An 11,057-nucleotide genomic window follows, 5' to 3' on the forward strand; every position below is an offset into this window, starting at 1 on the left:
GGAGATTGAGAGGGCGTAGTTTTAACGTGTTTGGAAGTAGATACAGAGGAGATGTCAGGGGTAAGTCTTCTTACAGAGAGTGGTGAGTGCATGGAATGGGCTGCCGGTGACGGTGGTGGAGGAGAAAACGATAGGGTCTTTTAAGAGACTCCTGGATGGGTATGTAGAGCTCAGAAAAATAGAGGGCTGTGGGTAAGCCTAGGTAGTTCTCGGGGAAGGATATGTTTGGCACGGCTTTGTGGGCCGAAGAGCCTATATTGTGCTGTAGGTTTTCTATGTTTCTATGATATCCCAAATATAATACAGAAACGCAAATCATACTTTTAGTTACCCCAAACACTCCTTGAATTATTGTTTACTTTCCACTGGGATTCCAAATAATAGTCGTTTGTTGTGAGAGTGGTGGGCTCTGGATAACTGTCTTTACTTTGGGAATATAAAGGGAAAAGAACTTTGGAATGTCGATATGCATGTACTAATCTGTAGATTTCTATACGGTATATCAGATACAGTATTTGGTGTACTGAGATAACTTTCATCCAGAGTTCAGTTTATACAGGCCCCATAAAGGTCCCAAGTGCCTTCTCTGATCTGTGGTGTTCCAGCACATACTTTGCTTTCTGATGAATGCAACTTTTTATTGTGAATGACGGTTGCAAAGCTAAGTAGTTTTGTTGTTGAAATTCCCAGTTTAAGCAAGCCTTTGTCTAATATCAGGTTCAGCGCATACATTTCCAACTTGCATTGCTCCAATCTACTTCAATCCTTGCAATTTTATATCTCACTGAATCACAAGCTGCTCAAACCGAGTGTCCCTTTTTGATGAGTTCTTGTTTATAAGGTCCCAAATTGAAGTCCGTAAGTCCCACATTGTGTATAAAAGTTACCTTAAATGGAACGTGATTGTGTACTGTAATTGTTTAAAGAACTGCATGTTAGTAACACTAATGATGGTTCAGAACATTAAAAGACGTTTAGTTAGAGAGATACTAACCTGGAATTTTGCAAACAATATTTAGGAATTACTATTCATAACACTCACATCTGCCTGCAGGGATTTTCTTTTGAACCAATTCTGGCTTCTATTCGGGTGACTGAACCAGCATGCCTGTGACATTGGTAAGCTGATCAAGGTACAGTGAGGCTCTATAACGAAGACACGGTCTAACCAAAATAGCATAAGCTGAAAATGCAAACTGGATTTACATTATGTACAGGAAACAAATAGAAAATATTATGAAGATAGAAAAGATCAGAGAGAGGCAGAAAATAAGATACATAGGGTAAAGCAGCACAGCAGAGTATGAGCCTTCTGCCCATGCTATTGTGCTGAACCTTTAACCTACTCCACGATTCAGTTTAATCCTTCCCTGCTTCATAGATCATAGCCCTCCGTTTCTCCTTCAACCATGTGTCTATCAAAAAGTCTATTGAATATCCTTAATGTATCAGCCTCTAACCCCAAACCTGATTGTGCACTCCAGACACTCAATATTCTCCATGTAAAACCCACCACTGACATCTCCTCTAAACTTTCCTCCACTCACCTTAATAGGACATCCTCTAGCACTAACCATTGCCACTGTGGGAAAAAGGCATTGGCTGTCCACTCTGTCTATGCCTCTTGTAATCTTATATACGTCTATCAATACACTTCTCATCGTTCTTCACTCCAAAGGGGAAAGTGCGAGCTTGTTCAACCTTCCTTCATCCGATATGTTCTCTAATCCAGTCCTAGTAAATCTCCTTGGCACCCTCTCTAAAACTGAAAAAAATTATCTTCTGAGGAAATGAGACTCTAACATGGTATTAATTTTTCAAGGCTGGATAGGTTATGTGATTTTAATTCAAAATGATCATTTTTCCTGAGGCTCGCTTACTCCTGAATACGCCAATTTAGTTTTGGCTTTCCTTGGTGTCGTACTGAGGGGCCAGCACCCAAGTTCAATGTGTTCCTCGAGCAGTCACGTGTACCACAATACGGAGAAAAGCTTTTGTTAAGGCCTTAAGACATAGGAGCAGAACTGGGCCATTCAGCCCAACAAGTCTGCTCTGCATTCCATCATGGCTGATATATTATCCGTCTCAACCCCATTCTCCTGCCTTCTCCCCATAACCTTTGGAACCCTGATTAATCAAGCATCTATTAACCTCTGCCTTAAGTATACCCAATGACTTGGCCTCCACAGCTTTCTGTGGCAATGAATTCCACGGATTCACCACCCTCTGGCTAAAGAAAAATTTCCTCATCTCTTCAATATCCAAGAATATCCACTTAGGACAGAGAAGAGGAAAGATTTCTTCAGCCAGACTCGGAGTCTATTCTGAGACTCTGCTCCCTGGACCTAGACTCTCTCACTACAGAAAACATCCTCTCCACAACCACTCTATCTAGGCCTTTCTATATTCAATAGGTTTCAATGGGATCACCCCTCATTCTTCTAAACTCCAGCAAGTACAGGCACAGAGCCATCAAACGCTCCTCATATATTAACCCTTTCATTCCTGTAATCATTGTCGCGAACCTCCTCTCGGCTCTCTCCAATGCCAGTACATCTTTTCTTAGATAAGGGATTCAAAATGACTCACAATACTCCAAGTGCAACGCCTTATAAAGCATTACGCCCTTGCTTTTGTAGTCCAGTCCTCTCAAACTGAATGCTAACATTGCATTTGCCTTCCTTGCCTCCACCTTCCCAATAATTTTTGCTAAATTATATGCCTTCTCTTTTGCTTTTATGCTGTCTTTGACTTTCCATGTCAGCCATACTTGTCTCATACCATCTAATCAAATCAATCCATACAAGGTACTATCATTACAAGGTAGTAAAAAGGAAAATTAACAACAGATTGCAAAATATAGCATCGCAGTTACAGAGATAGTAAAGTGAAGGTATTCAACTAATGTGCAAGGGTCATGCCAAGGTCATCTGAGAGATCATGTGTCCAAGAGGTCCATTCAGGTGTCTTCTAGCAGCAGGATAGGATGTTCTTGAGCCTGGTTGTATATGTTCTTAAACTTCTGTACCTTCTGCTCAACGGAAAGAGGGTGAAGAGTAAATGTGAAGGGTGGGTGGACAGGAATTTAGAGAGTCATCTGGAGGAGAGGTTGGTTTTCATAAGAGCAGAATTAGGCCATCTGGCCCATCAAGTCTGCTCCACTATTCAATCATGGCTGATCCTTTTTATTAATCTCCTCCTCAACCCCAGTTCCCAGCCTTCTCCCCGTAACCTTAGATGGCATGTCCAATCAAGAACCAATCAATCTCTGCCTTAAATACACCCAACGACCTGGCCTCCACAGCTGTACGTGGTAACAAATTCCACCACTCTTTGGCTAAAAAAATCTCTGAGCATCTCTTTTTTGAAAGGCCGCCTCTCTATCAGGTTTGAACATCTTCTGAGTAGGGTAATTCGAAATAACACTAAATACGTGGTCTGCCTTTGAAGTTGGAAGTGGAAGACAGGCCCTATCCTGGAGGAACCTGCAGAGGTAAGGAATGGGCAAGCCTCAGGAAGGATTTGGAAGCAAGGGTGAGAATTTTTTAAATGGATGTGTGTCTCTAGCCAGGAGCTAGTGTGGTCAAAGCCTGTGGTTGCTTCATAAATAGAGCATGTGCAACAGACCATAAACTCAAGAGATTCTGCAAATGCTGGAAATCCAGAGCAACACACACAAAATGCTGGAGGAACTCAGCAGCTCAGGCAGCATCTATGGAGAGGAATAAACAGTTGATGTTTCAGGCCTGTTCCTTTTACCAAGACTGGGAAGGAAGGGGAAAGACCCAAGAATAAGGTGGAGGTGGTGAAGAAGGTAGAAGGTGAAGCCAGGTGGGTGGCAGAACTGGATGAAGTAAGAAGCTGGGAGGTGATAGGTACTGAGGTAAAGGGCTATAGAAGGAGAAATCTGGTAGGAGAGGAAAGAGGACCATGGGAGAAAGGGAAGGAGGAGGGACATAAGGGGAGGTGCTTGGCACTGAACAAAGATGGACCATTCGATTGTTCTCTATTCGGACAATTCAACACTATAGTGAGTAGGTGGAGAGACCTCTCTGAGCTGATCCTTTGAGTGCATCAGGAAATGTAGAAGAGGCTTGACCCAAAAGCAGAGCAGAGAAGATGATTCAGTGGTAAATATCTTTAATAACATACTGCAAAATAACAAGCCATGAGGAACCACGAGGCTAGAAGTAACTGATTGAGGCCAACTGGATCAATGAGTGAACAAGGACTGAAAATGAGGGCTGGGTTTAAATAGGCTGCAGGTGATGAGGTAGCTTGGTGAGGATTGGGAGGTGCCTTCCTGCGCAGACCTGACTGAATTCTTATTAAACATTTCTTTATACTCATAGCTGAAATACCTGTGTGCGTTTGATGAAAACTCAACTGCTTCACATAGATTCAGTCTCTGAGTGTGGTTTGTATGTGGGCCAGGAATGAAGGGAGCAGCCAAGGATCAAGTCCAGGGTGTGAAGGAGCAGCGTCCACTTGCCTGGACAGATGCAGCTTCAACAACACTCAAGAAGCTCAGCACTGTAGAACACATAGCAGCCTGCTCGGTACCTACCCCATTCACAACCATTCACTTAATCCTCCAACAACGCACAGTAATGGCAGTTCATTCCACCCACATTGCTGCAACTCACCAAGACTCCTCAGACAGCACCTTCGAAACCCACCACCACTACCAGCCGGAAGGACCAGGGCAGCAAAAGCAAAAGTTGCACTCCAAGACATTCACCCGACTTGTAAATATATAGCTGTTCCTCAAACTCTCTCCCTACAGCACTGTGCGTTTAACAACACCTCAAGGACTACAGTGATTCAAGAACACAGCTCACCACCATCTTCTCCAGGGCAACTAGGGATGGGCGATTAAGTGCTGGGTCAGCCTGCGAAGCCTACATCCCCTGAATGAATTAAAACCCCCACCTTAAAAATCTGAACATAGTTAATGTTTCCACTGGCTTAAGAAAAATAAGATAGTTATTTCACTATATTCAACATATTCATATTTCACAATTTTCCACATTCTGTTATTGGTTCTCCTTTAATACTACCTTGATGTACTTACATATGTGATGGTCTGATTGGATGATATTTGGTAATCTGTCTGAATGATTTGCAATCAAAAGCTTTCCACTGTATCTCAGATCATGTGACAGTAATAATAATCCAATGACCAATCACTACCTTCCTTTGGGGAAGAGTTCCAAGGACCTGAAGCCCTCTGAGAGAAACCTTAATCTTTTCTGAAATGGTTACGTTTTACCTCTAACCTTTGAACTCTAATTCTCCATTCTCCCACAAGAGGAAATGCCCTTCCCAGGGCCCACGGAATATATTTTGATCAACCAGATGTCGCAGCTTTCAGCATCCAGTGAGCCAGACACTGAGCCACCAGGATCTCCAAATCATCAGAGAGAGAGCCATCAGACATTTACTGCACCGGAAGTGTAACCCTTTTTGGAATTGTTCCCAAAGCACAAATATCCTTTCTTAAATCTGGAGACCCATATTATACAAAGTACAGCAGATGTAATCTCACCAACATACTATAAAGCAACACCTTTTATATTCAATTCACCTCACAATAAGCAATATAATTCTGTCGGCATCCCTGAATACTTGTTGGACCCGTTTGATCTTTTAATGAATCCTGCACTTGGACACCCAGAACCCTCGCCTCACAAAATCTGCAATGCCCCACCATTTACTTAACATAATGTTAGTTTTATACTTCCTGCCAAAATGGAGGATTTCACATTTTCCCATGTTGCATCCTAATAGGCCAGCTTTTTCCCATTCCCTTAACATATCCGTAAACCTTTGTCACCTCCCTCTCTCCTCTTCACATCATATTTTCCTATCTAACTCTCTGTCATAAGGACATTTAGCAGCCGTCCCTTTGGGGTCTTGTGTCAGTAGCGTTTTTGTAAAAGAGTGAGATAAGGGTAGTATTTGTAATCACCACTCCCAGACAATGGTAGGGGCTGGATCATCAGAAGCATTGCAGGTGGAGGTAAGTGGAGGATTGGGGAATTGAGGGCAACGGAGAACTGACATAGAAGAGGAGTTGAACCCAGCATAGATCAGTCAAGGTCATATTGGACAATGGGCAGGCTTACTCATGCTCCTGCTCCTATATTCCTGTGCTATGGAGACTCGTTGCGTGGCCTAGTGGATAAGGCATCAGGTCCAGTGATCTGAAGGTCACTGGTTCGAGCCTCAGCTGAGGCAGCGTGTCGTGTCCTTGAGCAAGGCAATTAACCATTGCTCTGCAACGACACCGGTGCCAAGCTGCTTGGGTCCTAGTGCCCTTCCCTTGGACAACATCGGTGGCATGGAGAGGGCAAGGCTTGCAGCTGGGCAACTGCCGATCTCCCATACAACCCCGCCCTGGAAACCTTCCAAGGCACAAATCCATGGTCTCACGAGACTAACGGATGCCTATATGGAGACCCCCTATGGCACATGACTCATTTCATCTTTCCATCCAGAGAGAATTTCTGCTTATGGCCACTCTCTAGTCACTGTGCTAGTAGGGTCTTCAATTGAGCACTGAAGATTGGCTCACCAGCTGAATCTCTGATCCTTGCAGCCTCTTCCCTTTCAGGTAAAAGGTGACCCCGTACCTGGACAGGTCGGACTGTAGCTGGACCTGCGCCCTTCAGAGTCTCCGGAACACGGGAAGGACAGGAGAGCACTTGCCCATCCCCTCCCCTCCCGATTTCTGCATGTGGCCAGAGATGACTAGTTGGGCTCAGATGTCAGTCTGTCTCCACACCAACATCTTGGCAGGAGACCCCTTGCTGAGGAAGTCCTCTCTGCACGAGCTCCACAAATCCTCAGCAGGGCCTGTATATGGAAAACTGCCACATGTAGTGATGGTTTAACACCCCTCAGAGGTACATGTCAGTCCATATGACTCACTCCTCTCTTTCTCTATCACCTGCAGCTGTCAACCCCCCACCTCTTCTCTTTCAAAGCCTGTCTGACTTGCCCTCAAGTGCAGCAGATGAGTGGATGGATGCCATCCCGAAACAACAGACCAGATAATGGTCATCTGAGAAAGCTCATTGACACGGCTTTCCAAATACAGACCTTCCACAAAGGGAAGATACTTCAAAATGAAACTGCGTTCACATCAAGATCAATTGAAACATGTCACCCAACCCACCCTTAATATACAGGGCCTTCATTTCCAATCAATATTAACAAATTACTATTTTTAAATTGAAACATTGGATATACTGTAATTCCGTATAATAGTTTAACGGGATGCATTTAAGAAAACTTGAAATTCAATTGCATTACATAATTATCGCATTTGAAATACAATCCAGTTATATTACTGATGTATTTGAAATTCAATCACATTATGCTTGTCAGGCAAACAGATTTTCAAAGTACTGCTGAACTAATCATTCCAATTGAAACAGGAGGCTGGTTCAGCCCATCCAGTCAAAGCCAACTCACCCAGCAACCCCATTCCACAGTAATTCCTCTGCAAACTATTCTCATAGATTCTCCCACACACTGGCTTATTAGGGGCAATTTACGGCACCCAATTAACCTACTAGCCTGCACATCTTTGGGATGTGGGGTGGGGGGAAGCTGGAGCACCTGGATGAAACCCACATGGTCGCGGGGACAACACGCAAACTCCACTTAGACAGCGCCGGAGGGCGGGATCGAACCGCACTTACCGCGGCTGTGAGGCAGCAGCCCTACTAACTGCACCACTGTGCTAACACAGGGGAACTTTTCCCAGCAGCACAACGGGCCGAATATCCTCTCCCCGTGTCCAAACTTTGAATTAACTTTATTCCATGAAGGCTCCCCCGAAGGGGCACAGTACTTCGGGGCGGCTTCATTCGTGACCATTGGACTAATTCTCCTGAATTGGCCGGAACAGGGAGACGTCGGCAGTGCACTAAGACAGCAGCGCATGTCACAAGCCCCACCGCAGGGTAAAAGTGCTCACGTGAGCACTTCTGGTGCAAGACCCCAGCCGATGCCTTCAGAGCAACAGGCCCCGGGTTTGACTTCCTTAGGAACTGAGTTTCAGATCTGTGCAAGGATTGTTCTCGCTACGTTTGGGAGGAAAGGCTGCTTTTCTCAGTCTCGGGCTCAACGGCCATGCATTTAAAGTTCCCCAGGCTGCTCTTTAATCCCTCCCAATTGCTCGCTCGCACCAGTCCGGGTGGAGGCTGAGCAAGGGCTAGAACTGTCTGAACCTGGTGCGGTAAACCCCCCACTCCTCTCACCTTCCCTCCCCTCTCAAGTCGCTCCTCGCTCACGGCAGAGATGGCAGCTCAGCTCCGACTCCGAGAAGGTCCCAGCCGGCTCCGGAATCAGTGAAAATCTGGGGAGAGGAAGAGAGGGAGGAGTCCACTCCCAACAGCCTCCTCCCCCTACTCTCCTGCCCAAGTTCAGAAACACTCCTTACGGGAAAAGGATGTTTAGTCAGTTGATTAGCGAGGAAAGGAGGAATCCCTGGGGATCCCAGCGTCGTGTTTCTTTTTCCATAGTTTTCAGGGTAACCAAGCACTGACTCAGCTCGTATAGCGAGCTGGCTGCTGAGTACACACCCTCGCCTTAGTAAACTCTGGCCGGTTTCTGGACCAAGGTTCAGACAACGCCGGGTTCTCACACTGCCCAGGTCGAACAATTTACAAGATAGCAAATTGCCTCCTACTGAATGTTTTTCACCTGCTCTTTCGCCGTTATATCCTGACTTGCCACACAGCTACATTCCACAGAACCTTGTGCATCTGCAACAGGAGACTGGCTCACCTCAGACCGTCATATTGTGGAGTCACATTTACATTAATCCTGCCACGGTTCCAGCTTTCATTCTCCACTTGTTCCCATACAACCTTCCCCAAATTCTACCCTTCACAGAAACACTGGGGGCAACTTACAGTGGCCAGTTAACTCACCAGCCTACACACGTTTGGGATGCGGAAAGAAACTAGACCAGACGGGAGGGAACCCATTGCGGTCACGGGGAGAACGTGCAAACTCCACACGGACAGGTAGTCCCCTCGTGAACCTGGAACCCACAGGTGCTGATCTCCCCCATACCTGAAACCCACAGGTGCTGATCTCTCCCATACCTGAAACCCACAGGTGCTGATCTCCCCCATACCTGAAACCCACAGGTGCTGATCTCCCCCAACACCTGAAACCCACAGGTGCTGATCTCCACCCACACCTGAAACCCACAGGTGCTGATCTACTCCCCCACACCTGAAACCCACAGGTGATGATCTCCCCCCACACCTGAAACCCACAGGTGATGATCTCCCCCATACCTGAAACCCACAGGTGCTGATCTACTCCCCCACACCTGAAACCCACAGGTGATGATCTCCCCCCACACCTGAAACCCACAAGTGCTGATCTCCCCCATACCTGAAACCCACAGGTGCTGATCTCCCCCACACCTGAAACCCACAGGTGCTGATCTCCCCCACACCTGAAACACACAGGTGATGATCTCTCCCACACCTGAAACCCACAGTTGCTGATCTCCCCCATACCTGAAACCCACAGGTGCTGATCTCCCCCATACCTGAAACCCACAGGTGATGATCTCCCCCACACCTGAAACCCACAGTTGCTGGTCTCCCCCATACCTGAAACCCACAGGTGCTGATCTCCCCCACACCTGAAACCCACAGGTGCTGATCTCCCCCCACACCTGAAACCCACAGGTGCTGATCTCCCCCCACACCTGAAACCCACAGTTGCTGATCTCCCCCACACCTGAAACACACAGGTGATGATCTCTCCCACACCTGAAACCCACAGTTGCTGATCTCCCCCATACCTGAAACCCACAGGTGCTGATCTCCCCCATACCTGAAACCCACAGGTGCTGATCTCCCCCACACCTGAAACACACAGGTGATGATCTCTCCCACACCTGAAACCCACAGTTGCTGATCTCCCCCATACCTGAAACCCACAGGTGCTGATCTCCCCCATACCTGAAACCCACAGGTGATGATCTCCCCCACACCTGAAACCCACAGTTGCTGGTCTCCCCCATACCTGAAACCCACAGGTGCTGATCTCCCCCACACCTGAAACCCACAGGTGCTGATCTCCCCCCACACCTGAAACCCACAGGTGCTGATCTCCCCCCACACCTGAAACCCACAGGTGCTGATCTCCCCCATACCTGAAACCCACAGGTGATGATCTCCCCCTACACCTGAAACCCACAGGTGCTGATCTCCCCCATACCTGAAACCCACAGGTGCTGATCTCCCCCACACCTGAAACCCACAGGTGATGATCTCCCCCCTCCACACCTGAAACCCACAGGTGCTGATCTCCCCCACACCTGAAACCCACAGGTGATGATCTCCCCCCTCCACACCTGAAACCCACAGGTGATGATCTCCCCCCTCCACACCTGAAACCCACAAGTGGTGACAACCCCCCCCCCCCCACCCACACACACACAAAAAAACTTCGGTTGTCCATCAGAATCCGGTGACAACATCTATTCCTGTAACGGTGGGATCTTTGATGACTATACAGTCCTATCCTGGACCCACACGCTCTATTGCAGGTGGGACATGTATATGTGGTAGTGGTGGTGGTGATGGCAACCACGGCTGAATTTCTCCCGGCTCTCTTCTGCTGTCTTCTGGTTGTTCTTTCCATCTCCAGAATACGAGCCCCGTCCCTACACAGCTGTCGCCAAGTGTTACGGTCAGCAGCAACATCCTCCGGTTCCTCAGGTCTGATCTTGCACTTCCTTAAAGCATTCTTCATCTGATCCTTATCGCGTTTCTTCGGCCCTCCAGCTGAGTGTCGACCATGATGTAGCTGGCCGTATAACACTCTGCGGGGTAGCCGACATGGGGGCATCCTTATCACGTGCCCCAGCCACTGCAGCTGACGCTGGGTGATCGTGGCCTTGATACTTCCGCAGTTGGTCTTTACAAGTATTTCACCCGCTCACGCCAGGTAATTCCCAGGATGTGCTGAAGGCAGCTCATGTGGAAGCACTCCAAGGACTTGACGTGACGGCTGTA

General features: G+C 47.2%; 1 protein-coding gene across 1 annotated transcript in view; it reads right to left on the minus strand.

The window, feature by feature from the left end:
• tacc1 (transforming, acidic coiled-coil containing protein 1) overlaps positions 1–8,299 on the minus strand; it is a 218,478-nt gene extending 210,179 nt beyond the window's left edge. Inside the window, exon 1 of the mRNA XM_059966243.1 lies at positions 8,271–8,299. The gene's annotated coding sequence lies outside the window, so the exon portion shown is untranslated. The remainder of the gene's footprint in view (positions 1–8,270) is intronic.
• Between the last annotated feature and the right edge of the window lie 2,758 nt (positions 8,300–11,057).

Source organism: Hypanus sabinus, chromosome 1 (assembly GCF_030144855.1).
Source record: "Hypanus sabinus isolate sHypSab1 chromosome 1, sHypSab1.hap1, whole genome shotgun sequence".
NCBI lineage: Eukaryota > Metazoa > Chordata > Chondrichthyes > Myliobatiformes > Dasyatidae > Hypanus > Hypanus sabinus.